The sequence below is a fragment of the Danio rerio genome, chromosome 3 (assembly GCF_052040795.2).
Source record: "Danio rerio strain M-AB ecotype USA chromosome 3, GRCz13ab, whole genome shotgun sequence".
Taxonomy (NCBI): Eukaryota; Metazoa; Chordata; class Actinopteri; order Cypriniformes; family Danionidae; genus Danio; species Danio rerio.
The window spans coordinates 10,146,117-10,172,500 of record NC_141023.1 but is presented as its reverse complement, the minus strand read 5'-3'; the positions used below and the strand labels follow the sequence as shown (position 1 = coordinate 10,172,500).

The window sequence follows — 26,384 nt, the reverse complement described above, 5'->3', positions numbered from 1 at the left end:
TTTGACAGTAGTGTATCATTCTGGTGTCTGTGAGCCTTCAACAAAACCTTGGAAATCCTTGTACGTCTACTACCCACAGTTATACAACGTCGACGTTTTAACACAAAATAGGGAGTTGACAGACGGTCCCTTGTCCGCCATGCGCTCTTATGGCTCATCTGTCAAGCTCTCATATTACTCATGAAAGTTTTCGGTTTAATAATCTTTTATGACTATGCTATCTTTTTCTAAATTGAATGCACGATGGACATTATTACCTGCATATTTATGTCACTATATATGTCTACTGGTCGCTGATGGTACGTATATTGTAACTTTTATTTGATATGCGAAAATAGTCTGTGATGTCATGATCATGAGAAAACAACTTTTGACATGTCGAGATCACGGGAAAGAAAGAAAGAAAATCATAATCATAATGTATGACCCCTAAGGCTGTCCATATTTGACGCATGGTTTATTTGTGTAGTTAACGCTTTAGATTACAACCCGCAAAGTGTCGCGCGAGTGCTGTGAATAACGGTGTGCTTGTCTGGAAGTATAGGCTAGTAAGTATAAAGAATGTAAAGGTATAAGGGAACACACTGTAATGCTTGGGTGATAATAAGCAGATAAGCAACACATGTAGGCTACCCTAAGTAATAAAGTATATTGATACGGTGTACGTTTCTGTAAGCATACAGAAAAGTCCCTTACAAAAAGCAACCGTGGTTTTTACTATACCATTGTTAAACTATATATATATATATATATATATATATATATATATATATATATATATATATATATATATATATATATATATATATATATATATAATAAGCCACAGTAACCACAATATGAACTATTTTTTTTACTATGGTATTTGTAATAAACAACCACCAAATCAACTATAGTTTAAATGAAAAAATTACAATAGCATTTTAAATAAAATTTATAGTAACTATAAAATCAGCTAAGATTTTAAAATAGCTTTTGATGCAAAACCCCAATAATTAGCCTACATAAAGAAGCTTAGTTTTACTTCAGCTTTAGGAGTAAAAGTAAAGTAGCTAAAAACAGAGCAGAGTTTTAACCATTATAACCATGGTTCTATTGCAGAATTGGAGCTGGCTCCTCTAAATAAACACTTTGTGATCTATTAACATAAACATTAATAGGATGACAGGATACAGTTCCTTGTGTTTTTATAAATTTTTTAATCAAAGATTGTGAGACAAAAGTTAAAGAGAAAAAGTCATAGAGCTAAAGCAATACAACAACTGATTCATTTCAGTCATCTATTTATTTTAATGATGCATTTCTGATGTCTATACATTAATGTAATTATTTATTTAACATATACAGTATGCATATTTATGTGTAACATTGCAGTGTAATCTATGTTGAGTGATTATTATTATTATTATTATTATTATTATTATTACTATTTGCTTTTTTGCCTTTGTTACTGCAATTTATAAAGCATAAATAATCCTCACAAATTAAGTTAATAATGCATCAACATACATTAACTATTACTAAATGCCTGGGCTGTGCAATTAAGATACGGGTAATATTTTTTTGACTACAGATGTTTTCATTTGTTTGTCATTTTACTGTACATTTTTATTAAAGGCTCAAATAACCCCAAACATTCTTGGACTTTGATCGTTTCCCTATAGCCAAACAATTATAAAAAGTGTTCAACAGGTTTGCTCATTTGTTCAGTTGATGTGTGTTAACAGACCCTGTAGTTATTTTAACATTATTTTATTTGAAATAATTTCTATTTTATTTTATTCTTAACAACCTCAGTGAAATCACTTAACCTTTTGTATCTATTAGCCAGGGTCACTGTGAACACATTAATGGAAAGAATGAGCAAACCTGTGTGTTTACACACACATATATATATATATATGTGTGTGTATATGTGTGTGTGTGTGTGTGTGTGTGTGTGTGTGTGTGTGTGTGTGTGTGTGAGTGTGTGTATATATATATATATATATATATATATATATATATATATATATATATATATGTATATATATATATATATATATATATATATATATATATATATATATATGTATATGTATATATATATATATATATATATATATATATATGTATATATATATATATATATATATATATATATATATATATATATATATATATATATATATATGTATATGTATATATATATGTGTGTGTGTGTGTGTGTGTGTGTGTGTGTGTGTGTGTGTGTGTGTGTGTGTGTGTGTGTGCACATATACAGTTGAAGTTAGAATTATTACAAATTTAAGCCTTTAAATGTCACTTTCAGCTGTATAAAAGTGTCTTGAAAAATATCTAGTCAAATATTATTTACTGTCATCATGACAAAGATAATATAAATTAGTTATTAGAAATTAGCTATTAAAAACTATAATGTTTAGAAATGTGTTGAGAAAATCTGCTATGTATAAGGACACATTAAATAATATTTGTTGTGTTGTCTGCATGCAATATGTATGTATTTAATGTGTTCCTCATGATTTTTAATTTAATTTTTTTCAGAAAAAGTTGTAACAGTAAAGCATGTACCAGTTTGTAATGTTACCACTCCTTTTCACAACACTTAAAAGATGTTTAGAGACTGAAGACACTGAGTGATTAGTGAAATAATCAACATTCTGAACATATACTAATTATATGACCAGTACCTGTATATTGCTCTCATTAAGATGAACAACTTTCTAATTTACAGTCATTAGCTCTGACAAACAGGAAGACTGCTAATTTAGTCTGAATGTTGAAAATATTGAAATATTTGATGATCTAACATGTGTAAAGTAAATCATGTAATTCCCATTAAATAGTGTCAGCATGATACAAAAACATTCAGGATCTAAATATGCTGAAATATTTTAGATATCTTGAATGGTTAAATTTTGTGATTAGTAGGTTGTCCACTAGATAGTGTAATAGTATAAAAATTATTTTCAGAAATCAGTTTTAAAAACAATTTTGCTGATTTATGTTTAAAAATGTACTCTAGTAATGTAATATAGTAGATCATAGTATATTAAAATTTTAATAATATTTCTATTCATAAAAGTATACTTAATAGTTAAATGTATCACAGCTTCCACAAAAATTGTACATCATTAAAAATAATAGTTATGATCTGCTTTTTCAGATCGCTGGAGAACACTCACTGTCATTCACCTGAACTACTCATCTGGCAATGAACTGAATGACATCCCATAATGCACTTCACTCGCACACCAGTTCCAGATCAACTCTTGATTACACATACACAGCTGAAGCTGTTCAGCATTAATGACATGGACTACATGCACACCTCAAACACACACATACGGTATGCTTTGCTTAATTTTGTTTCCCTGCAGTGACTATCATAAAGTGTTTTTGGATTGTCTAACTGTGCTTTGACCTTTGTTTACTGTCTTATTAATGCGTATTTTGCCACCTGCCTTGACCTTTTACCTGTCTCTCAGATTATGCGTTCTATGCTATTTTTTTTAAAGCCACTGAGGAAGCGGTGCCACAAGTGCTTTGGCCCTTTAATGTTATTTGCAGTTTTCAGTTTTATTCTTTTTTTTTAATAGGCTTAGCTGTTCGTGGTCCCTCTGCTCCTCTGTCTGCTCCTCTGGGATCTTCAGTGGTTTTGCCCTGTTATGTTGATGAAGCTTTACCAGTGGAGAATCTGGAGGTGGAATGGAGAAGAGCAGACTCAGAGACTCTGATTCATCTGTATCAAGATGGTGAGAGTCGAGCAGAGGTCCAGCAGCAGGATTATCATGATAGAGCTCATTTCTTTACTGAGGAGATTCAACATGGAAACTTCTCCCTCCGTCTGGACAAACTTAGAGCTCAAGATGAAGGAGAATACAGGTGTAGAGTTCACAGTCAGCAGGATTCTGGAGAAACTGTGGCTCAGATAAAAGTCAGCAATGGTGAGTGAAATCAACTTAAATTCTGGTGAACATTTTAAATCAAATAGCATTTGATGTAATGAATGAAACTATTTGTTTTCTTTCAGAGCGTTTGTTAGTATCAGGATCAAATCGTCCTGCTTCTGCATATGTTGGTGAGGACGTGACTCTGAACTGCTCTGTAGACTCTCACATCACTCCTGAACACATTGAAGAGGTTTCATGGTTGAAAACAGATGAAGATGGAGATTTTCTGGTTCTGCTTTACCAAAACAATGAGATTTTACCAGATTCATCACATGAACAGTTCAGAGGCAGAGTTGAGTTCTTCACTGCTGAAATCCCCAAAGGAAACTTCTCTCTCAGACTGAAGAGTGTCAGGTTTGAGGATAAAGGAGTTTACAGGTGTCAAGTGTTTGCTGGAGATTTATCAGCCAATGCAACTGTAGAGCTGGAGAGACTGGGTAAGGAACAAATATGTTTTAAATGCTCTAAATTTAAATGAAAACTTCTTAAACATTATTGACCCGTATCTCCCAACAGCTTTTATCATTTTATGGTGTTAACAATGCTTTTTGTTGCTATTCATGGTCACGGTCCGTGATTCTGATTGATTGAGCTAGATTCAAAGTTGTTGTATGTAAATTACTCTACAGACAGACTCCGCTGACTGTGTTGCTGACTATTATTCCAGCTATTTTCACTGAGCCAAAAAACAGATTTATTTGATGAAGTTCACCATGTAGATATACGAGCAGCATGATCATTTAGGCATATCAATCATCACATGGCTATCTTAGCAGCAGCCATTGCCCTGTCAGCTGAAATGTTTTCTCAGTCTTTGCCTTTAGAATTTCACTCATGGGTTTAACCCATCTGTTAAGGGTCAAAAAGGACCCATGCGTTATTTTAACTGCAGAAAAAAAACTGTTGACTGTGTTGATGTTTGGTGAGTTTCTCTAAAATTACCCCAACAATGGTTGTCCTTTGGGTCAATTTTGATTTACCAGTTATAACACTATTTTTACACCACAAAAACTACTGCTGCACAAACAAAAACACATACACCTCCCAAACACACACGCTATAATAATTTGCTGCTTTAACTTTTATGAATAATGTCTTGCTAAAAACGTTTTACTCATATGCAGGTGCCTTTAGCATGAGCAAAATACACCCTTTACTTAGTCAAAAATGAGAAACACTGATGAAATACTGCACAACAGATTTGAAGAGTGAAATTAAGTTTAGCTGCTTTATTTTACAGTTTTAGTGAAGGTGGGTCATTTTTGACTCAAAGGGCAAACGGTGTAGACAGATTTCAGGTTAAACAACAGAAGGGTTAAATTCATAGCTCAAGTCAAGCCTCCTTCAATGAGAGGAAGGCTAGTTTCTTTACTATTGTCTATCGTGACTCAATGAGCAGGCAAACTCTGTTGCTATTTATATGGAATAACTATATTATAAATGCAATTAGCCTTGTGAAGCTGCTGCATAATGCTAATGCTAACAATGCTCCTTAGTTGTTATAAATCCATAGTAAACCACAACTTCCTGGGGCTTTTGATTTTAGAAACTGTTAATTTGTTTTGTTAATTTGATTAAGCTTTGTCTTCGTAACTGTAGACTGGCAGCAGTGTGAGGTATTTTTTTTTTTATAATATATATATTATTATCAGATTTTAAATAATTTGTGAATAAGAATTTCTGAATGTTTTGGTCTAACCCAAATTATTAAAAAATAAGAACTAAACAGAATGAAAGCAGTGTGCTTATAGGAGATCGTAGCTTAGTTTACATACATAATATTTTTTTTGAAGCTGTCAGTCTGTTTGTTTAATGCTTGTGTGTCGAGGCCCCATGAAGATTGTCAAAATAGTTAATGAATCATCTGTTCTATTTTAGCAAATTGATAATTTTTATTTGTTAATTTACAGAGGAATTAAATAAACATTGAAAAAGTGTTTTTAAACCACATCATAGGTAAAACTGTTGAGCTTCAATATTACTTTTCATCAGTTTATTGTGACTATTGTGTCTATAGTTTCTCCAGAATCTCCATTTCTCCCATTCTGGAGCAAGATACATTATTAGTTGGATTTGAATCAATGGTAGTTCAATGTAGTTTGCTTATTGCTCATGTTCAGCTGAATATGAAGAACACATTTAAAGACAGTTTATATAGATGAATATTAAAATGCATGCGCATTTACTGACTATGGATTTTTCAGACTGTTTGGGGTTTTGTGCAAAACACCTGCTATTGTAAAAAGTAAATATGCTATGTCTGTTCTGTCCAGTGTTATAACTGATGCTGCCTCCTCCAGGTTTCTCTTCTTTGCACATAGCTGTGCTGTTTTTCAGTGTTGCTGCTGGATCTGGAGCTGTTCTTCTGCTCTGCTCTCTGATCTACTGCAGATATAAAAACACAGGTTTGTTATTAAGTGAATAAATCTGTATTATGTGTCAGTGTAAGTGTTTTATTCATGTGATTGTGATTATTGTGAATTTCCTCTTTAGTCTCCAGCAGCACAATCTCGATTCTTCAGCTTTCTCTGGTCTTTTTCCCAAACATCTGTATGTTCTTAGCCTTCATCCTTTGGGGCTTTACTGAAGGTGAGTGCAGGAGTTTAGTGCTTTTTGCTATGTTCGAGTTAAAAGAAATTTATTAATAATGTTTTCTTTGACTGAATCTTGTCAGTGTCTTGTGCATTTGTGTTCTTTAATGGTTAAGTAGTGGCTTATTGGAGAAATAGCTTCACATAATGCAGTTATTTTTAGTGTCTGTAATGAAATATTGTGTTGCAGGATCTTTATATGAGACCATCACCTGCTCTGCTCTTTATATTCTGAGGCCTGTCATGCTGATCTGGGCTTTGTCCTGTTTGAAGTATCTTCAAGGTATGTTGTTATTTTAAGTTTAATTTTCCACAGAGAGAACAACATATGCACACTGATGGCAGCATTAAAGAGGACCTATTATGCTCCTGTTTACAAGATGTAAAATAAGTCTCTGATGTCCCCAGAGAGTGTATGGGAAGCAGGGCTTGAAATTAACCTTTTTGCTTGGTAGCAGCGGTGCTCCTAACTGCAAAAATTTAGGCGCATCAGCCAAAATTTAGTCGCACCCACCAATTATTGCACCGTTTTATACTAACAGATTTATTGCACTTGAAATCAACACTAATCAAACTAACAAGCAATAAATATATATATGCAAGCATGAGGAAAATATGTCTCAGCGAAATCCCGTTACCACAACAAAATAGATTTTTATAACATAACGGAGTGACCAAAAGATACACAGACCTCTCACCGGCCCTGCACGCATGGCTTGACATGAATGAATCTGTTAACAGTATAACTGTGCTGTTCTCACGGATGGTATCTGATATTGCACTGATGTTTTTTTACATATACTGTTCCTTATTATATGCATACGTCATGTTAATAGCAACACCGGTCTTTTCATGAGTAGCGATATTAGCTAACTAGTTTACTCGGTGCAAGCTTGTTTGCGATGGTGTAGGTGGTGTTAAATTTTACATATAGCTGTCACTTGCACAGCGGACAGCATCTGGCGATTATATGAAGGATTAAACAGAAGCTCTCGTGCTGGATGTGGCAAACAGTTACCTGAAAATTCCATGCCACAGACTTTTCATAGCGGACTTGAAGCCAATGGAAGTCTTTTATCCACTCTTCGAAAAGTTTAGATGGTGGTTAACATTTAGCACATGATCCCTAGTAAGATGTGTCATTATTTGTAACTTTAGATGTCATGGTTTCTGAAACAAAATCTGTCAGTGTTATCTTCATTCTCATCTTCAGCGCTTTAGAGTTTTTCACGGTAGTAGCTCTCTCTGTCATCCCAAGCCAGAAGGCATTGGCTGAGTGATTGACAGCTGATATTTCAGTGCTAGAGCAGTGGGCCAATAAGAAGAGCGTGAAGGCGGGGCAAGCATTACGGACTTGGCTTTGTTTACTGCAGCAAGTTGACAATAAAACTTTAAACCATTTTTAAACCATTCCTAAACGCTGCGTTTCACGTTTCAAGTGCAGAGATGCATTCTGCGTGAATGTCTCCCAAATGTGCGCATGTGGTGAACATTTTGCAGTAAAAACTGGTCACACACAACAATTTTGTGCAGTCGCACAAATGCTACTAAATATATTTTGAGGTCACATTGATAAAATTTTGGGCGCCAAAATGGCCGCAATTTCAAGCCCTGGGAAGTTTCAGCTCAAAATACTACACAAATAATGTTTTATAAATCTTTGAAACTGCCCCTTTTAGGCTTTGATCCTAATTGTGTAATTTTGATGACTGTCGCTTTAAATTCAAATGAGATTGTGCTCTTTTCAAAAGAGGGCGGAGCTACAAATGCCTGCATGTCAGCATAGTGGCAGATTCAAAAACAAGACTAACACCGTATGCTAATGAAGGAGAGATTGTCACTAGTGGGCAGGGCTTTGATGACACGTACAAATGGAGAATGTCAATCAAAGTGTTTCTCCTGACTGTTTTTATCAAGTGTGATTATAAAAAGATTACAACTAATATTTTTTTACCATGAGAAGCTGGCTATAATCACACACTGCTCCTACACAAGTGTGTTTAAACCCCTTATAAAAGTGAGTTTTGCATAATAGGTCTCTTTAATTCTTAGCATTGTATCGTTACTGAATGTTTCTATTGCATTTAAATATGCTAAGGCATCAAATATTGAAAGTACAGAGTACAGCAATATAACAGATACACTGTACTCCAAAAACATGAAAACGAAATGAGTTTTGAAAACAATTAAAAGCTTATTTTTAACTTTCTTTTTAACAAAGAACAGCTAATCATTATATTAAAGTGATTTTTGGAGAGATCATATGACACTGAAGACTGGAGTAATGATGATGAAAAGTCAGCTTTGAGTCACATTAATAAACTAAAATTGAAAGTACATTCAATAAGAAAACTGTTTATACAAAATACAATTATAATTACATTATTAAAACCTGTTTTAATAACGTAATTTCTCAATTTAGAAGTTTTTACTGTATTTACTTTAATATATGCAGCCTTTGTGAGCAAAATTGGCTTCTTTTAAAGCATTAATAAGTCCTACTGTTTCCAAAAGTTTGGAGGGCAGTGTGTGTAGTAGTAATGCCATGAATCTGTACACTAACGTTAAATATAGTACTTTATACAAGTGCATTGCTTTTAAATAAATACCCAATTTATCTACTATAAAGTATTTTTGGATTTATATTTGATGTGTTGATGATCTGAATGTTGATGATCATCTTTGTTTGAATATTTAATTTGGCAGTAAGGATACATGCTGATCTGTGTCGAGAGAAAACTGTGTAATTTAGTCAGTCAAGACAGGATAACATGAAACTGTAATAAGACCGTGTGTAAGAGCTGATGTGTTTCACACTTTCTGTCTGCAGAGAGCCTTAAATCATGGACCAGCTTTTTCACACCAACAACAGAATTTGCAGTTCTCACAGTCATTGTTTATTCAGGTAAATCCACATTTCACACAACTGAGACCAGGTTCATTATTCTGACACAAGAGCTTTATGAAATATAACAAAATAATGACAAAAATAAATGAATAATAAAAGACAGAGTGCAACTCTTATTTCAATAACCCACTTCTTTTCAGTGTGAACTTGCTTAAGGACATTATTGATCTTGTGTGTCTTTTAATTTCTCTATTTCTGTAGTTCTTTTCTCTTATGGCTGGAGAAAGAGAGCACATGAAACAGACAGCACACTTCGTGTATTTTCTGGATTCTGCTTTGGAGTTGTTGTGCTGATGTGCCTCATGTTGAGTACAGGTAAGAGTTTTTGAGTGATTTGATTTCTTATACATGGTTTATACTGTGTAAAAAGCTAAGTATATAAGCAAATATGTATTATCTTCATTACTTTACTAACTGGTTTAATTAATTTACTTGCATTTTATAACACAGTTACCAAACACAATGGCTTAATCATGGCAGTTTCCTATTATGTCTAACTGTGTTTGTATTTATTTGTTTGTTTGATTTTTAGGGGACGTTTTAAGGCTTTTCAAAAGACAAAGAGAGAGAATCCAAACTCCAGGTGAACACATGCTCTTTTGTTTTACTCCATTACTAGTTATACTCCAGTAAAGTTATTAAAACAGCTAACTATTAAACTGTTACTAACTATTAATTCATGCAATATCTCAAAGTGCAGTAGACAAATGTAAAGTCGTGTGTTGCTAAATGCTGATAAATAAAGCACAAAAATAACTGAAATCGGAAGGGAAAAAATAAATACACATTTCCAATTTTTTACCCCAAATAAATCTAAATTTTTTAGACTGTTACTTGTTACTAGCCTTTGTTGCTTAAACTAACAACAGTCATTGTGTGACTAATTCAAAACTGACCGTTGTCTTGAGCAGTGGACAGTATTTGAAATCCATTTTTAATTAATGTTTGTCTTTTCTCTCATTTCTCTCTCTCTCTCTCTCTCTCTCTCTCTCTCTCTCTCTCTCTCTCTCTCTATTAGGTTTTGAGAACATTTGTTGTTGCTTTATCATCGTCTCCTTGGTCTTCTTTGGATTCTTCCAGTTGTTCTTCTCATTTAGATTTGCCTCTCTAGGTGACACTGTTTACTCATCTCTTGCAAATGTATTACAATGATATGAAACAAGTAGATTGTAAAAATGTGAAAACTGAGTTCACTGTTCACTAGTTGTTGTAGTAGTAGACTAACGTGTAAACATCAGTGTGCATAAATGAAGGTAAATGCTCAAAACACACACACACACGCACACACACACACGCACTGAAGACTCCCACTTGTTTACACTTTAACGTGATAATCCACTTTAGACATAGTAATAATTAGTGTTTTTGCAACTGTATGCCAACAATCTCTCACTGGAGTATTAGTAGAGGTAAATTTAACGTCTGGTAAATTTAAAATTTAAATGCTGCGAATAAGCAGACCTACACAGTTCTTACAGCCAAAATGTCTGTTGGGGGTTCATCATAGTAAAGTATCAGCAGATTATAATAATAATACAGTCTTTATTATTCCAATGACTGATAGTGTATGCAGTTGCAAAGTTACTTACAGAACACAGAATGTACAGTATAATGAAGTGCTACCTCTAATTGTAATGTTTTAATAAGTCACTAGTAATAATTTTATCTGGTTTGATGACATTATTTCTTTGTTTAGTTTGATTGGGTCACGTGCGTAGAGTTTGCCCTGCGCGCTTGAGTCTTTTTTAGGAACTTCTTTGGTTTGGTGCGTCAATCTTGTCAATGCTATTTTTCAAAAAAGGTAGTGATTCGCACTCAAGTGATTGCTTCGTAGTGTTTTTATTTTTTATTTTTTCTCTTACAGTCTACGGGTGATTAAAAAGACACAGACATTTCGGCACAATGTCTTCCTCAGTGTGTGACACAATCCTCTCACTCCACCCTTTTATCCTAGAGTTAATCACAATGTGCAATTAATTAACTGCCACTCATTTCATTATCCATTATTAACTAGGGATGTAACGGTATCAGAATTTCACGGTACGGTAATACCTCTGTAGGAATGTCACGGTACGGTATTTATTGAATCATTTACAGGAAAAACAAAACTTTTGAAAATACTCCAAAAAAGTGCCAAAAGTGTCAATGACATACAAATTAGCCATCTATCTGTAAGCTTTGAAACAGGAACTTCAATTTTAATAACAAAAAATTATTAAACCATGTAAAAAAATAAAGTTTCAATTTAGTATTGTTGAAAACTCATCAATTCAACATTTAATCACTCACTCACTTAGATAGAGATGGGTTTAAAGGAAAATTATCATATAACTATAATCTGGTAAAAGCTGGTATCTCTGGGTATTTACAATGTCCCCTGCAACAGAAAAAATCCCTCTCATTTGGGACTGAGGTTTCTGGGACAGAGATATGACTTGGCCCATGTTGACAGCAGTGGGTAACGTTGTGCATTGTTTTTCCCCCACTTGAGAAGACAAACCATGAGTGAGATAGAGATCTCTTTGCGGTACAAGTCAATGTCTGCATCAATCTGAACAGTGTGCTGTGTTTCTGCAGTCCCCATGACTGCTATTAGTCGTATTCCCCAACTTGCAGGCACGTGCACACATAGGGCTCAACCTGTGCAGTGCACATGCCCTTTTTAGTCTTGGATAGAAAATGCCCTTCCAAATCGATCAAAAGTGCCCCCGCGACGCGACACAACCTCCGTCCAGCCCTTCAGTAGATAACACCGCTCTTGAGTATGCGCGCTCAACCCCCCCTCGGCGCTTTACAATACGCGCGAGACAACACAGCTGATCAGAACGCGCGCGACAACCCTGCTATTCAGTACGCGCGCGGCGACAACACCCGCTTTAGGTTCGATCATTTCCATCTTTTTTTCATCTCCGCTACTAGCAGCACACTCCATTTCCGCATTACTGGATCTGTAGCGACAACAGACCGCAAAGGATTATGGCCACGCCTGTGCTTATGGGAAATGTAGTTTAAGCTACCTCCCGTTCGCTTCATTCGCCTGAGCAAATTTTCTCAGAAGACCTATAGTTTTACCGAGTCATGCGACTTCGGTAATATCGAAAAAAATTTATATTGCGGTATGACGGTATTTACAATACCGTTACATCCCTATTATTAACAACTCTGTTCGGCAACATTCTCTTTTTCCTTTCGATATATCATGATGATCAAACATACGAAAAAATACTTTTACCTTTATTAACATTTTCACAAGATAATAGCATAAACCATCATCATGTTTCCCAACAGTCTCTTTTTCATTTCAATATATCATGATCAGCCACTCGAAAAATACCTTTACCTTCAAAAACATACTTAAGAAAACAGCATATCAATTATCATCATGTTTATCAACATAGTTCGATTAGGAAAATAATGGGATCTTGTATATTTTTTTATTATAGGACCTTTTGGTGTTTTTGCTGTGGTTATTGGTTGCATGTTATGGCTGGCCTGTATGCTGTTTTTTCTTCGTCCACCAGCCAAATGTAAGTTAATTCCATTCTTGCATGGTTAATTGAGTGTTTTTTAAATGTTATATGACTAGAAATAATAATAACCTATAATTTTTAGTTTATATAAAGTTTATATAATACAGAAGCTATCCTTTGTACTGGTGTTATTAATGCATTTCGAAGTGAATTTACTGAAAAAGTGCAACAATTATGATGATAATTGTGTTGTGAAAAGTCAGGAAAGTATAGGGGCCAATAAATGTACTTTAGCCACCATGTTAAGATATGGTGGTTTTTAGCTAGTTTTGCCCCTGATTTTCACCTGTCGAGAAAAGGTGATATAATCTTGTCGAGGAGCTCCGTCAGTTCTCATTCGGTGCAGATTATACACTAGTTTTGTGAAAGTGGAATGACATGCATTCACACGTGCCTTCAATCAGATAAATGATTTTTATATTTATATATTTTTGAATGATAGAGTATTATGTCAAAGTAGTCAGAATAATTATTTACAATTATTTTTTTTAAGGGAAGTTCTCCAGGCAGTAATTTAAAATGAAAAAGTCACAAACAGCAAAAGATACATAGAAAATGGAAAAGCATTCCAAGATGTACGTTAAAGACTGCATTGGATGATAAAAAATCAGTACAATTGTAAAAATTAGTGAATGGCTTTAGATCATTTGTTGTAAAGTTATCATAAAAAAGTTAAAACATTTTGATTCACCCAAAACTAAAATTTCTGTCATGATTTACTGACACATTACTTGTCATGAAACTTTTGACTTTTTTTCTGTTGAACCCAAAAGAAGATTTTTTTTTCTCTTTTTTTGTAGTAAAGGGTGAATAAATGACAGAATATTCAGTTTTGGGCTGTTAATAAATAAACAGAAGATTGATCACAGTCAGATCAAAAGCATGTTTTAAGGGTCAATTTTAATATTATGCTGATGGTCGTCTTTTCATTGACAGGTCTCTGCAGAACATGGATTGTAGCATTGTGGATAATCACAATATCAGTTCTGGATATCATTATAGTCATTTATATTCATCTGGTTATATTGGAAGGGGAGAAAGGTATGTTGCATTAATTTTAAAGTTGTTTTGTATAATTTTTTAGTTATTTTTTTTTACATTTAGACATATATAGCACTGTTTAGATTATTATTTGTTTATTTACTTTTTTGGTGTGGGAAAGCTCACATTTATCTTTAATGCAAGATTTTTTGTTGTAAGATTTTAGTTAGGATTGTTGACCTGGAACAATGATGTACATAATGTGTAATATTTAATAAACTTTTTATAGATTTAATAGGAACACAGTGAGTTTAGTGATGAATGAAAGGCCATTTAATAGCTTATTAATAGCTTATCTAGTCATCTGTTTTATTAGACATGTTGTGCTGATCAGAAATGCTGTTTTAAATTGTCAGAGCGCTTGGAGTGGATCTGTGTCATTTCATTTCTTGACGTTCTGAAGATTATCATGATTCTTGTGCAAGGTATTGTCCATCACTAGTGTTGGGAGTTATGCCTTACAAAAGTAATGTATTACAGTAACGTATTACTTTTTTCCTTTAACACTGTAGTGTAAGGCTTTACTAATACATTTTCAGTAATATTTTACTCGGTACATGTTCAGTAACGCGTGCATTACAACAAAATTTTCGCATGCAAGATATTACCAAATAAAACATATCGCAGTTCTATTTCCTGTTTGGGGTTAGTGAATATACGCGTGTGTTGTCATTAATCTCCCTCTGGCTATTGGACCTTTTTACTTTGAACGTGGAATCATTTCAGCCTCTGAGCTCGAGGTCCGAGGCTATTGGCTCAGCCTGGTTCGCAGTAACGTTAAGCCCTAATGCGCTCTGGAAAACCGGCAAATAGATAAAAATGGCTGAAGACAGTACGTTTGCGAGATGGACATGCGCGTATATGGCGTTATTTCACTGACAAATGTCGTTAGCGCAGTATTTAAAGTCAAGAGCATTCATGTAATACGAGCGAGCGAATCTCTTTGCTCACTCATCGGTTTCCTCTGTTCGTGGACAAAACTGCTTGCGAGCTCTCAAATATAATACGCTATTTGAAGAGTGAATAGTACAGTAGGCTATAATGCCTTATCAAGTTTCCCCTGTTTTCTATTAGTTATATTTCTGCTTGCATTAGTTATATTTTTGTTAAAATGTGTTTTATTTGATTAGCATGGTGCACCTTTTATATGTTTAATAAATGTTTTTAAAATAAAATGTATTCTTGACATCCAAAGTCTATTCTCTGTGTCTTTAAGTGTTTGAAACTGGAAATATCTCATCATATACTGTAACATACAGCCAAATATGTTCTGGTTTATTATGTAATATGCGAGTCTATTTTAGTATTTTGGTTATTGTTAATAAACAGTGCACCAGTATAAATCATAATAAAAAGCACAAAAGAAAAAGGTAACACACGACAATTAAACAAGAAAATTTTTATATGCATATTTGAGAGAGCGTGAGAAAATTTGTACACGAGCAGTCTATATTTGAGAGCTCGCAAGCAGTTTTGTCCACAAACAGAGGAAATCGGTGCAGGAGCAAAGAGTGTAAGGTGTTGGTTTAGGTGAGGATTGAACCCGGGTCTCCTGGACACAAAGCTGGGGCTTTTTTTTTCAAAATAGAATTCAAGAGTACAACAGAAATAACTGAAGCCGAGCTTCTAGTAAACAGGCAAAACAAATTAGACACAAGGGTCAAAAAACACAACAGTAGAATGTCACTTAGCTTCTCTAGACAATCTGGAGAACACCGGGTGGTACTGGCTCAAGACTGAACACTGTAGCTTGTAACACACACACTTATATAGGGCAAGACACAGGTGTTGCAAATCAAGCTTGAGTGGTGGCACACAGCAGATGGTGAGAACGTGGTGCCATCCACTGTTCAGGAGGAAGCATGACAATTGGATCCTGTTGTGCAAGGAGACAGGAGCACCTCCTTTTGGTCAGGAGGAGGAATGCATCTTAATGAGTTCTTACAGGAGCCTCTCCTCTAAGAACGGCTCCTGACGTTCCTCTGGAGCTTCTTTGGGCATGATTGAAGTCAGTGATAAGCACTGGGTCCAGTATATCCTTAGCCGGCACCCATGACCGCTCCTCTGGGCCATAGCCCTCCCAGTCGACAAGGTACTGCACCATCCCACGGACCAGTCGAGAATACATAAGTCTGCGTACTGTGTAAGCCAGTCTACCCTCAATGATCCGGGGTCTTGGTATGGGCTTGCTGGGTGGGGAGAAAGAGGAACATACAACAGGTTTTAATTTGGACACATGAAAGGTGGGGTGAATCCTCATGGACCTGGGCAGGAGTAGCCGGTAGGATACAGGATTTATCTTTCGGAGGATCTTAAATGGACCAATATAGCGTGGGGCTAGTTTGCGAGACTCTACCCGAAGAGGAAGATCCCTGGTTGAAAGCCACACTCTCTGACCTGGGCAAAGTGTGGGCCCTGGCCTTCGGCGCTTATTTGCCTGTCTCCGCTGTTGTTCGGTAGCTTTTAGTAAGGCTACTCAAGCTCTCTGCCATGATCGTCTGCATCGGCAGACCAGTTGTGTAGCAGCAGGGACACTGACTTCTGGTTCCTGTCCTGGAAACATAAGGGGTGGGAAACCATACTGGCACTCAAAAGGAGACATTCCTAGGGAAGAGTGGTAAAGGGTGTTATGTGCAAACTCAGCCCAGACCAACCGGGAGCTCCAAGTGGTTTGATTGTCTGAAACCAAGCATCTCAAAGACCTTTCAATCTCTTGGTTTACCCTCTCTGTCTGACCATTGGATTGGGGGTGAAAGCCAGATGAGAGACTAATGGAGGATCCAATGAGTTGGCCAAATAACTTCCAGAACCTGGACGTGAACTTCAATTCCCCACTGGATTGCGCCAACCACTCTCGAGGTAGGTATTATTAGTTCCGGTGTGGTCTCACTGTCTAGAGACCCAAACTGCCTTGACAGTGCATCTGGCTTTGAGTTCTTTGAGCCTGGGCGATAAGAGAGAGTAAAATCAAAACGATTAAAGAAAAGGGCCCAGCGAGCTTGCCTGGAGTTTAACCTCTTTGCCTCTCTAATGTAGGTGAGGTTCTTGTGGTCGGTCCAGATGAGAAATGGATGTTTGGCCCCCTCCAACCAGTGTCTCCATTCCCAATGTCATAGTTCCTCTGTGCTGGTGTAAGCCTGTGAGAAAGACAAGCACATGGGTGAAGCTTGTTATCAGTCTTACTTCTCTGAGAAAGGACCGCTCCTATGCCTATGTCAGAAGCATCAACCTCCACTACAAAAGGAAGCTCTGGATCTGGAAGAGCTAAAATGGGGGCAGATGTGAAGAGACTCTTCAGTCTGTTGAAGGCCTTGTTGGCCATCTCAGTCCACACAAATGACTTGGCCTTCTTCTTGGTGAGGGCAGTGAGGGGTTCTGCAATGGAGCTGAAGCCTCTAATAAATCTCCAATAAAAATTGGCAAACCCCAAAAATCGTTGTACCTCTTTAACTGAACATGGTTGTGGCCAATCCAGTACTGCCTTAATCTTGCCAGGATCCATCTGAAGGCTACATTTGGATACTATGAACCCAAGGAACGACACTTTGGAGACATGGAATTCGCTCTTCTCCAGCTTAACGAACAGTCTGTGTCTCAACAACTGGGAGAGAACCTGCCGGACATGTTGTACATGCTCTTCATAGCTACTTGAAAAAATAAGTGTCATCCAAGTAAACGAAAACAAATCTGTTTAACATTTCCCTGAGGACATCATTAATGAATGCCTGGAAGACAGCTGGGGCATTTACAAGGCCAAAGGGCATTACCTGATATTCATAGTGGCCTGTAGGGTGTTTAAAGCGGTCTTCCACTCATCTCCTTCCTTGATCCTGACCAGATGGTAAGCATTTCTGAGGTCCAACTTTGTAAAGATAGTGGCACCCTGCAGTATCTCAAAAGCAGTGTTCATTAGGGGTAATGGGTAACGATTCTTAATGGTGATGTGATTCAAACCTCTATAATCAATACAGGGTCGAAGACTCCCATCCTTCTTGGAAACAAAAAAGAAGCCTGCTCCTGCAGGTGAGGTTGAAGGGCGAACGAAACCACTGTCTAGAGCCTCGTTCAAGTATTTCTCCATGGCAGTTCTTTCAGGAATGGAGAGGGAGTACAATCTACCTCGAGGTGTGCTTGCTCCAGGTACAAGTTCAATAGAACAATCATATGGACGATGCGGGGGTAATGAAGTAGCCTGAGACTTACTAAAGACTTCACTGAGATCCATGTATTCTTGGGGAACTCGAGACAAACATGGAAGAGGAACCTTAGGTGGCTCTGGCAAGGGGGCTGGAGACTCGAAAGTTAATGGCTTGAGCTTTGGTATTACCCGCACTTCTGTGGTAGGTATGGATATAGTGTGGGTTGAGGGTGATCTGGAGGGATCAGGCTGAGGTCCAAGAAATGTCTCCAGTGGCTCGAGAGGATGGCAAAAAGAAAAATCAGAAACACAGCAGTTAGTACCCCAACTCTTTACCACACATCTGGACCAGTCTATAAAAGGGTTGTGGTGGAATAGCCAAGGGAAACCAAGCACTAAGGGGTGTTCTGGTGAATGGATCAAAAAATATTGTATCTCTTCTCGGTGTGCACCTATTTTTAACTGGAGAGATGTAGTGCAGCGACTAACCTGTCCTGAACCAAGAGGTCTGCCATCTAGGGCTGTAATGGTGAGGGGTCTCTGGAGGATTATGGTTCTAAAACCCAGCTCACTGGCCACATTGATATCCATAAAATTACCAGCAGCTCCAGAGTCAATGAAGGCACTAAGATGGTGAAGTTGGTTGCCTTGGGTGATAGTGGCTTGAACGGATACTCCAGAAGTGATAGCACGGGGGGAAGTATCTACTCTCGCCCGGGACCCCCTCTCCCTGGACAATAGCTGGCTTTTCCCTTCAGTTAAGAGCAAGTGGAGCGGAAGTGGCCTGGCTTTCCACAGTAGAGGCAGCATTGGTCTTTCATCCGCCGATCCCGTTCCGTCTGGGTCAATCTAGTTCTCTCCAATTGCATTGGTTCATCAAGATCATTGGATTGAAGGGGCTGAGTGATGGTGCTAGAATGTACATCAGGGTCAAATAACCTGGTCTCTCTACCTCGTTCCAGTTGTCGTTCTCTTAGGCAATGGTCAACACGGATGGCAACATCAATGAGAGACTCAAGATCTGGTGCAGGATCTCTAAAGGCCAGTTCATCCGTTAATTCAGAGGACAAGGCATGGTGAAAAGTGGCCTTTAGTGCTCGCTGGCCCCATCCACTCTCTGAGGCCAGGGTTCTGAACTCGATAGAAAATTCTGCCACACTCCTCTCACCCTGAGAGAGTTGAAGCAGGCGATAACTCACATCTCCTTTACTGGCTGGATGTTGGAAGACCTTCTTCATCTCTGCAATAAAACTGGTACTGTTGCTGGTAAGGGGAGATTTCTGGTCCCATAAAGATGTGGCCCAATTTAAGGCTTTGCCAGTAAGTAGAGTGATGATATATGCTACCTTACTGTTCTCTGTGGGAAAGCTGCTGGGTTGCAATTGAAAGGCCAGCGTGCACTGGGTGACAAACCCTCGACACCTCTCTGGGTCTCCATCAAATCTCTCTGGTGCTGGTAACTTGGGCTCAGATGAAGCAACAAAAACTGTTGGAGGAATGGCTACTGGTTGGCTTCCTTGAGAAGTTAAACGTTGAGGATTTAGTAACTGGAGGATCTCACCAAGAATCTGCTCATGGTTCTGGATAGTGGTTGCTTGATCAGACAAAGCAGACAGAATACGATCAACATTGGAAGGTGGTGAGGCTTCTCCTGCTGGGTTCACTTCCATGGTTCAGTCTTGCTGTAAGGTGTTGGTTTAGGTGAGGATTGAACCCGGGTCTCCTGGACACAAAGCTGGGGCTTTTCCCATTTGAGCTAACTCCTCACTAGATGAACCCAAGAGCAGAAGAATAATAAGGGAACTTGAGGCCTTGGTTTCAGAAAAAATAAACAGATGAGTTTTACTATAAAAATAGAATTCAAAAGTACAACAGAAATAACTGAAGCCGAGCTTCTAGTAAACAGGCAAAACAAATTAGACACAAGGGTCAAAAAACACAACAGTAGAATGTCACTTAGCTTCTCTAGACAATCTGGAGAACACCGGGTGGTACTGGCTCAAGACTGAACACTGTAGCTTGTAACACACACACTTATATAGGGCAAGACACAGGTGTTGCAAATCAAGCTTGAGTGGTGGCACACAGCAGATGGTGAGAACGTGGAGCCATCCACTGTTCAGGAGGAAGCATGACAATTGGATCCTGTTGTGCAAGGAGACAGGAGCACCTCCTTCTGGTCAGGAGGAGGAATGCAGCTTAATGAGTTCTTACAAAGAGATTCACTCGCTCGTATTATATGAATGTGCTCTTGACTTGTAATACCGCGCTCATGACATTTGTCAGTGAAATAACGCCATACGCGCATTACTTAGATTTTGTCCTATATAAGGACAAGAAGAACATTATTGTCAAATGCAACCTTTGTAAAAACCTGAGAGAATTATCGACATTGAGAATTAGCACTAGCAATTTAAAAAAAAAACTCTGGAGCATTGCTATGCGTCCACTCCACTTACAGCGAAGAGAAAGACAACGGAGGACGAGAGTGATAAGCCAAAGCAGCAGTTTTTCTCGGTCAGTGGATTAATTTTGTCTTTTTAGAATCATATAGATCTCTGTTTTATCTGCTTTCTTTTTAAGCAGTTAGGTAATGTTTAACCTATATGTTCAATTCTATGACCTAAAATGAGTGAGGTTTAGGGGTTGGTCCTCTAATTGCATTTTATACTGAGAAAGCTGTTCCTCATGCTCACTTTATGCATGACAGTTTTGTGTTGTAAGCCACTCGAATTTGAAGTGATTAAAATAATGGCAATAATAATAAAAGAAAAAAAAATCTGCATCTTTTCATGACATCGTTTTCTACTGGGTGTAAAATGCTCTGCAGTACACTTCAGTACTCATGTTAGAATGTTAAGTCTTAATTCTGTAGTTATTTTGGTGAAAGTAACTAAAAAGTAATATAAGAGTAATGTAACATATTAAGTTCTGAGACAGCAATATTGTAAGGGTTTACGGTTGTATAACAGTAACAAGTAATCTGTGATATATTACAGTTTGGAAGTATCTTGCACAACACTGTCCATCACTGACTTATAATGCTTCATCAAGTAGGAGTACAGAATAAATGTGCTAAACTAAACCCACATTAATGATGTCAGTTTGACCTGCATGTTTGAATTACACTATTAGTGACATTATTTTGTACATTACATTGTGTTTTAGAGACAATTTACATGATATGCTCATACTTTTCTCTCTGATTTCATAATCCATAATACAGAATTGATTTACTACCAATAAATTGTTAAAATATTGTCTAGGCCTTTTGATTTATTACTATTGTTGTTGTTGTCATAAAAAAAAAAAATATTTGTCTTTTTCTCATGCTAGAATAGAAAAGATCCCAAAATAAAGTCATATTTTCTGCTCATTCATCTGAGTTTTGTTTTTAACAATAAAACATCATTCAGAAAAACGGAGACCACGACGACAGCAGACTGAGGCGAGTGAGCAAGGATCAAACACATGTAATCATTCACTGATCAATAATTTATTTTCAGTAATCATCTATGCATTTATTGTGGCATAAAGCCGGTTTAATAGAACTGAAAATAGAAGAGATCTGTGTCATTAATGCAACATTTAATCATTTACCTTTTTTGTGTGTTTGTTTCAGTGTCTCTTTGTAAGGAGATCATGTACATGTTTGGAGCAGTTGGTGTTGTTTTGTTGAACTCTGTTTCACTGACAGCAGAACTCATCCTGAAAGCACGTGAGTCAATATCATATTTAAAATGATTATATGATTGTGTATGTGTGTGCATTTTTATGGCATATATATTTAACCTAACTGTTATTATAAAACAACTTGATCTAATACAAAATCTTGCTGAAAATGAGCAGAACACAGATTAGTTACATATTAAATAGTTAACCAATTTGCTGTGAGATATCCTGCATGCATGTTTCTCATAACTCTTCTTTAATTGTAATACTTTAGTAAATGGAGAGCGTGTCATTGAAGATCTGAGAGTCATCGTCTTCCCTTCTGAATCTGCTTTTGCCTTTTATTGGCTGCTGTTACAAATGCACGCTCACTGTAAGTCTATTTTAATATCTTGTGTTTGACAATCTTTTTTTTTCGTTATTGCCTTTACAACAGTTGAGTTATTCATTATTTTTAACTGAAAAAATAATATTTAACATTTTTAATGTAAAATTATTTGTAGGGTATTTTTTCATCATCTGTTATTGAACTATGTTGTACTATGCTTTTATGTATATTGATCTTACAATAAAATAGCCATAAGTTGCTGATGTAGAAATAAACAAATGTTTACCTTTACTGCTGTACATGACACATGGAAGAAATGGCTAGTAACAGAGAGAAAGGTTTTGATGTCTGTTTTTAGGTGAAACAGACTAGTAAACTAGTAGTATTTAAATGCATCCGCATTTAATAAACATTAACTCATAAAATAAAAAAATATTTTGGCATAATTTTCTTATTCTCATTAAGTTGACACTTGTTTTCTGTTGATATTATATTATCATGTTAATATTTTAAATATTATAAAGCTCAGTGTAAAGTATCAAGTATATCTTGAATGTTCAGTCAAGTAGTCAGAAGCCAGTTACTCTTTAAAAATGAACATCACAAACTAATAATGTAGTAAAGTGATAAGGTACACACTTAATGTTGATCATATAATATAATATAATATAATATAATATAATATAATATAATATAATATAATATAATATAATATAATATATTTTAATATAATATAATATAATATAATATAATATAATATAATATAATAGCTAATATAATGTAATTATATTGGTCTTATTTATTTATCGCTGACTTGTTTGTCTGTAATGTACTGTAAATACTGTACTCTATTAATTTAGACAATGTATCTAAACTACAAACAGTAAATCTTGGGGCAGAGATCAGGGTTTCATAATGCAGTCTGAAAATGGACAAACATTCAATAAAATATGCATTTAAACTTCTGATCAGTTGTTTATTAACTATTTTGTCTGTATTGTCTTCTATCACATAGGGAAAGATCTTAGATCAGGGTAAGTTCAGATTTTTATTTGTCACAGCTCTCATGGTATGCATGTATGATTATATACATATGGTATAATTAAAAACAGGTTGTTAATTTATTGGAAAACTAAGACAAGTATGTTGTGTGCATTGTTTTCACATGTTTCAGGTTTTGTCCTCAAACTGCTTGTATCTGTGCAATAACTGAAATCATTTAGCGTAGTGAAATAGCGCTGTAATCCGCTCAAAACCTGCTGGAACTACTTTATCTGTGTGTTTAACCTAAAAAATAATGACACCTTGGAATACTCAACAGCCAATCAGAATCAATTCAACTGTCCTGTAGTATAAATGCGTATAACACACACTCAGCTTTTTCTGTTTCATTGTTCAATCCGTAGTTTTGTTTTGTAATACAGATCTGCAGATAGTCAAAGGAACAACGCTGAAAGACTTCAACTCATGGTAATATAATATTATATCTCATGTATCAGCTGATCTGCAGTATGCAGTAAGGGTTTGTCATCTTAGTGTGGAGTGATGTGAGTACAGATGTGCTGATGACATAATAACAATGTTTTGTTTTGTACACAGAGAACAACAGCACTGTGAAATGGAGATTCTGTCTGCACTTGATTCTGCTTCTCCAGATTGACAAATAAATCAATTGTGGTACATTTTTTACAACTGTGTCTGTTAATTTATTCATCTTTAACTGTGTATTAGATAAAATGAGGGATCTTTTTGTCCATGTTTGAGACTACAGCATTGATCAGTAACTTTTTTGTTCATGTTTGTGTCTCTAATTTTGATTGAATATTTGTCCATCGGGTTTTCTGTTCTGTCAAACGAAGGAAAAGTTTAAGATTTTGACTGTGGCAGATTTTTGTTGTCTATGCAGTAATTTTTGTGTATAATATTTCAAATTAACACTTTCTCAGCATCTGATCAGCTCCTGTCTTCAAGAGTACGTCAACTCTCTCTCTCTCTCTCTTTCACGCCAGACCTGATCAAACTGTATATTGTGTTTATTTTTATTTCTTTATTCAATTCAATTCAATTCAGCTTTATTTGTAAAGCGCTTTTACAATGTAGATTGTGTCAAAGCAGCTTCACATAAATGGTCATAGTAACTGGATCAGTGTAGTTCAGTTTTTAGTGTTTCAGTTCAGTTCAGTTTAGCTCAGTTCAGTGTGATTTAAAATAATTACTGAGAGTCCAAACACTGAAGAGCAAATTCATCGATGTGTAGCTCTACAGATCCTGAACCATGCAAGCCAGTGGCGACAGCGGAGAGGGAAAAAAACTTCAATAGAAGAGTGAAGGAAAAAACCTTAAGAGAAAACAGAATCAGTTGGGCACTTCATACTTTATTGGTATATAAAGCAGAACTAATTGATTTATTGTTTATTTAAAATGATTGTTCTTGTACTGTCTGTTATTTACAGTTTTATTTAAATGGTGATGTATTCATCTTTGAGTTTATTAGATATAAATAATAATAATAAATGTACATTTTTAAAAATATTTTGAAATGTGTTTTGTAAGTATTTGTGGATATTGCTTTAAAATCAGGCATTGTTTATGTTTGTCTGATTCTGATGATGACGGTGAAGTTTATCAGAACTGACTGCCAAATGTTAATCTGTGCAACAGCAGTATATGTGTATAATATTTCAAATAAGCATCGGTTTTGTAAAGTGTTTTGACTGTAAGTTCTTGTAAGTGCAGTTCAGTATGTTGACTGTATAGAAATGAAGACTGTAAATATGAAAATAAAGCTGTTACATTTCTCATATTTGTCTTTAGTTTCGTTCTGTTTATAATTTCTGTTCATACAACAATAATAGCAGATTTACAAAGCTCAGTATTGATATACTGTAAACTGCCTCAGTGCAAAAACACTTGATGGATCAACGTCAGCTCGTCCTCTGAGCTGAACATCTCTGCTGAAACTGGATTATAGAAAAGCTGCTGGTAAGTGCTGAACTCAATTCTGAACTCAAATCTTTAACATTTCAGAAAACTGAATTTGTTGTGTTTATAAATGTACAGAGTCGCCACTAGAAGGCAGTATAACAATGAGTGTGAAGTTAGTTGAGGAGAAAAGAGAAAACTGTTTGTGTTCTGCTACTTTATTTCTAATGCAGGTTCAGATAATACATTTAGTGATGAGGATATCGATTACAGTTCCTTTACTGGCTCTGTGCTGAAACTGGATTACAGAAAAGTTGCTGGTAAGTGTGGACTCAAATCTGAACTCAATTCTTTAAAACACTTCAGAACATTGTTTTGACTTACAATTTATAAACAGATTTCAGTGTTTGTTAATTAAGAATCAGGATGAGATCAGTTTATGTGCTTAATGTGGATGTTACTATGAGCTGCTCTGAATGAACAACAGTTATCTAACTGCTGAGGCTACGACAACTAAAATCCCATATCAAATCTCATATAAGATCACCTCTTTTCTCCCCTACTCACGACGTGACAACCTCAAAACATTATTATTTATGAGTGTGCCTCCCACAGGTGAGAGGGCTTGATAACCACTTGTGGAAAACACTTTCATCTTTCTGACACTTCCACCATTGTTTTTGCACATTTGCATCTGACACATTTCATATTAAAAATTCAATTTAAAAAAAATTAATTTAAAAAACACTGCATTTATGACATGAGCATAGGAGTGGCCTTGACAAACCACCTGTAGAAACTGTTCTCGCTCTCAAAAAATGCTTATGAGCATTCTAAAGTGTGCCAGTATTTTCAGATAAACACACAGCTCGAGTAGTTCATGCATGTTTAGAGTGCATTACAGCTCCATATCACTACGCTGAAAATAACATAATAAGAAACATCTGAACAACATCAGAACTGTGGCTTTAGCTGTGGCAACTGTATTAGCGGAATAATTCTTGGTGGGCTATTGAATTAGTAGATAATAATGTAATGTATAGACACTCATTATGTAACCACATCACCACCACCGGTGTGCATTACTTTCTTTTGTCAATTATTCCTTACATATCATTTTTTGTTACCATGTTCAGTGTCTGCATCCTAATCCGCTATATTGCTTTGCTCTTTTATAGTCTGCAAATCACAAAATATGAAATTCTCTTCAAATGTTCAGCATTGATGTGTTGAGTAAAATATTTAAAATATTTGTGTTTTTCATACTTATCTAATAGGTCTTAAAAATAACATGTTTATGA

General features: G+C 35.9%; 1 protein-coding gene, 1 long non-coding RNA gene and 1 other non-coding gene across 3 annotated transcripts in view; 2 read left to right on the top strand and 1 right to left on the bottom strand.

The window, feature by feature from the left end:
- Positions 1-26,384, bottom strand: part of LOC141381140 (uncharacterized) — a 686,936-nt gene that overhangs the window by 75,123 nt on the left and 585,429 nt on the right. The gene's annotated exons all lie outside the window — the stretch shown is intronic.
- Positions 1-26,384, top strand: part of si:ch211-190o19.1 — a 491,573-nt gene that overhangs the window by 309,985 nt on the left and 155,204 nt on the right. The window lies entirely within an intron of this gene.
- On the top strand, positions 121-24,962 carry LOC556776 (uncharacterized). The gene is made up of 19 exons (XR_015480409.1): positions 121-299; positions 3,600-3,947; positions 4,034-4,390; positions 6,254-6,358; positions 6,447-6,542; positions 6,735-6,827; positions 9,375-9,449; positions 9,654-9,767; positions 9,985-10,035; positions 10,471-10,563; positions 12,896-12,979; positions 13,919-14,023; positions 14,380-14,448; positions 21,578-21,634; positions 21,784-21,879; positions 22,108-22,206; positions 23,177-23,195; positions 23,586-23,631; positions 23,761-24,962. It is a non-coding gene; the product is annotated as an uncharacterized LOC556776 (transcript).